General features: G+C 33.6%; 1 long non-coding RNA gene across 1 annotated transcript; it reads left to right on the forward strand.

The window, feature by feature from the left end:
• The first annotated feature begins 5 nt into the window (after positions 1 to 5).
• Positions 6 to 945, forward strand: LOC108165770 (uncharacterized). Its single transcript, XR_001776096.1, has 3 exons — positions 6 to 89; positions 587 to 682; positions 859 to 945. It is a non-coding gene; the product is annotated as an uncharacterized LOC108165770 (long non-coding RNA).
• Positions 946 to 3,597: the final 2,652 nt, after the last annotated feature.

The raw sequence follows: 3,597 nt of genomic DNA on the forward strand, positions 1-3,597 counted from the left end.
CACTTTATCATCAGGGTCAAAGTTTCCTCAGTGTAAAGTGACTCAAACTGGATCTAATGAAGAGTTTACCTTCAGTCTGCAGCCGTCAGGTGAGAAACAGGTTAGATTATGAATTATGTAAGATCAGTTTTATAGCACAAAACTATCATGAGCTTCAAAAGTTAGACACTAAATTGTTTTCCAATTTTTTTGTATAAATTATTGAACATTTTGAATATTTATTTTCCTTCCTTATAGAAAAATCAGGTGGAAAAGTTCAACAACAAAACCTTGAAACAAAAAGTCTAAGATAACCAGAACAGAAACAGACAATGTTTCAAAATCCCCCTAAAGAAGTGATTTTGCTAATATTATAAAAGTGATATTAATAGAACACTGTGCTTGATTCAGTTTTTTAAAATATGTCTGAATTTGTTATTCAATTTCTTTAGGTACAAAACTAGGAATTGAAATATTTATTAAAATTATGTTTGAAGTTAAACATCAATGACATTACACAGAGATTTGAACACGTTTGGATATTTAATTGTTGTGATAGACATTGTAAAACATTTACAGGTTTTCTGTTTCTGTTTTATGATTTTAGTGAACACAGGACAAAACGCTGGACCAACAACAAAACCTGAAAACATAAATTCACTGCCAGTCACATCTGATGGTTCTGTTTCACCGTCAGTTCAAGGTAGAGATTTCTTCTTCTCTGTTTTGATGACTTACCTTGCTGTTAAACTGAGAAAAGTATCAACTCGACCAGTTTAATCAATTGTTTGAGTTGCTCTTGTAATGTTAAATGTAAAAACAGAAGCATAACTTTGAATAATTGTTTGAATTTTGCTTGGTCTTTTTTTTTTTACGCAGCAACACATGAAGCCGCTCTCACAAATGGAGTCTCTCCAACTTCAGCTACAACCAAGACGACGACTGAAAAGATCTCAATAATTCAAGGTAGAAATCTATCAATTGTATGTGTATTAATATTAAGATATAATTTTTCACATCTTTCATGAGGTCACAATGTTTTCGGTAGTTTTATTACATTTTTATGCCTCTTTTTACTTCATTGTGGTTTTGAGTCCCATTTTTCTTTTAATGCTACATTGATGCATTTATTACTTTTTTGATGTTATAATAGTCTCACAGTTGCTTCTTGTTACAACAGCTGCTCCTTGACTGTTATTTCAGAATTTGATTAATTTTTTGTAGTTTTCCTTTGAGGTTTGATTGATCTTTGTTCCATATTTCATAAGTTTTAAGTGCAGGTCTTTCTATTGGTCTCTGCAGTGTCAGAAGTCCAGTTAAGGTTTTTCACCGAGTCTGATTTAAAATGTAACAAAGTTAAATAATTAAAACAAAAGTATTGACTAAATAATACAGTCATAGTAAATATATTTCAACAAGTATGTGTCTGACAAGCTGTGGAGTCGTGGACATTTATCAGCATTCTGAGTTTGGACTTCATTTAAAACCACTAGCCACAAATCAACCTGGGAAACAGTAAAAAGTGGAGGAATGTCAGGGCTAATTGATTTTGTTGTGGATTACAAAATAATCTAAATTGCTAATTTAATAAAAAAATTAAGTAGATGTTTAATTTCTAGGTATTAAACTGGAGAAAATGATTTCTTGTTTCCGTTTCAGTTTTGGGGCGTTTCATCATCGTCTCTCTGGGTTTAGCAGCTCTTTCCATAACGGTTGTGAGCGTCAACGTTTGGACAAGAACTAAAGGTAAAGTAGAAAAAATACAACAATTTTATAGGTTGTTGAATCAAAATAATCACTTCACTTTTGATAAATAAAGTAAAACTGGGTGGGTGTTAAACTTAGGAATATCAGTTATTGGAGTAAACTTTAGATTTTAATTTCACTTTTGCATTTTCAAAGTTAACTGAGCATCTAGATTCACTTTAATAACGTTGTAATATTTTTTGTGATAATTTGCTGTAACTCATTGAAATGACTCGTCTGTTTCTAAAAGAAGTGTTGTGTGTTTTTGTTTTAGTTCATTTCCACACAGAGCATAAAGACGATGACAGTGATGTGATCTATGAAAACATCGGATGATTTTTTCTTTAAAACTTTTCTCAACATCAAATCAGTAAGAAAAACAGACATTTCTGTGTATTTAGTGCTACATAATGGTTTCACATGTTAAAAAATCTGATTAAAAACATTATTGTACCACTGTAAATAAAATAATGAAACGTTTCAACAGGAAGATGTTATGCTTTTATAAATTACACTTATTTTAATGTTTTTTTCCAGTAGGTGGCACTGTTGCTCTGAAGCAAAACGGTCCCTGGTTCAAATCCCGGCCTGCGCGTCTTTCTGCAGGGAGTCTGTTTGTTCTCTATGTGCATATGTGGGTTTTCTCTGGGTACTCCAGCTTCCTCCAACAGTCCAACACCATGACACCAGCCCCCTTTCCCCAAACCCTCCTAGAATAAGGATAAGTGTTTATAGATGATGAGTGGTTATAATAACGTGTCAGATGAGTTTAATTCAACAGGAACAAAACAAACATCACGTCAAATTAACACTCAGCTGTAACGTTGGTGCAGATGTGTTGTTACATTATTACTGAGGGAATTTTGTCTGAAATCTGAGGTTGAAAAATGAAACATGACTTAAACTGTTAAAAATGTTTTAAATGCAAAGTGAGAAAACATGCGAGGCATCTGGGCCGATGACATCATCAGTGTGTGACTGAAGTACGAAGCAGCTGAATGGTTTTAAATGCAGGAACTGTTTTTGTCCTGATTGAAAATGTGTTGTGGTCTTTGCATGCACAAATTGAATTACTTAATTAAAAATCTATGTATTTCTGATTACTGTGCTTATTTAATTTATTTTCAATCTGCATGTTTAATCTGTACAAAAGTCCTGCATCTTCATGAACATAGGATACATGTTTAAGAATGTAGGAAGTGAAATACACATGCACAGCAGAAAGTTTAAAATAAACTGAGTATCTAAATGTCAGCCATCAATGTGAGAGATGTGGGCAGTTTACTGGGCATTGTGGGTAAAAACCTCAGAGCTCTGCTGCTGCTGCCGTTCACCACATTCTCATCAAACACTTCCTCATCATTTCACAGACAAAACACAGTTCAGAGATCAAACTGAACACCAGCAGGTTTCTAAAAAGTTAAATAAAATCTTACCTGTGACAGAAAACTGGACTTTTGATCTACGATTCATCAACACCAATCAGGCCGACTGGACTCTTCAGCTCAATTCTGCAGTTTTTGAGTCACAAACAAAAAGAGGAAGAGCTTTTATCTTTATTTAGTACATTTAGCTAACTGAAAGTGTTCACATGCTGGTCTTCTTCCTCTTTTGAAAACTTTTTGTATGTCCATATGGCATGTAAAATAAAATGACGTTACTATTAACTTTTATTGCTTTTAATACAGATTTTAAGAAAACAAAACAGATACTTCACTCATAAGCAGGTCAGTATAAACAACTAGATGCTTTATTGACCAAATAAAGCTGTGAGCCTCCATCAGTCAGAGAGAGGAAGTGGTGAGTATCAGGAAGTAGAAGCTCCATCTGTGTTCAGTCAGTCAGTCTGACTGTCAGAGCAACAGACGCACA

Source organism: Poecilia reticulata, linkage group LG21 (assembly GCF_000633615.1).
Source record: "Poecilia reticulata strain Guanapo linkage group LG21, Guppy_female_1.0+MT, whole genome shotgun sequence".
In the NCBI taxonomy this organism is placed as follows: domain Eukaryota; kingdom Metazoa; phylum Chordata; class Actinopteri; order Cyprinodontiformes; family Poeciliidae; genus Poecilia; species Poecilia reticulata.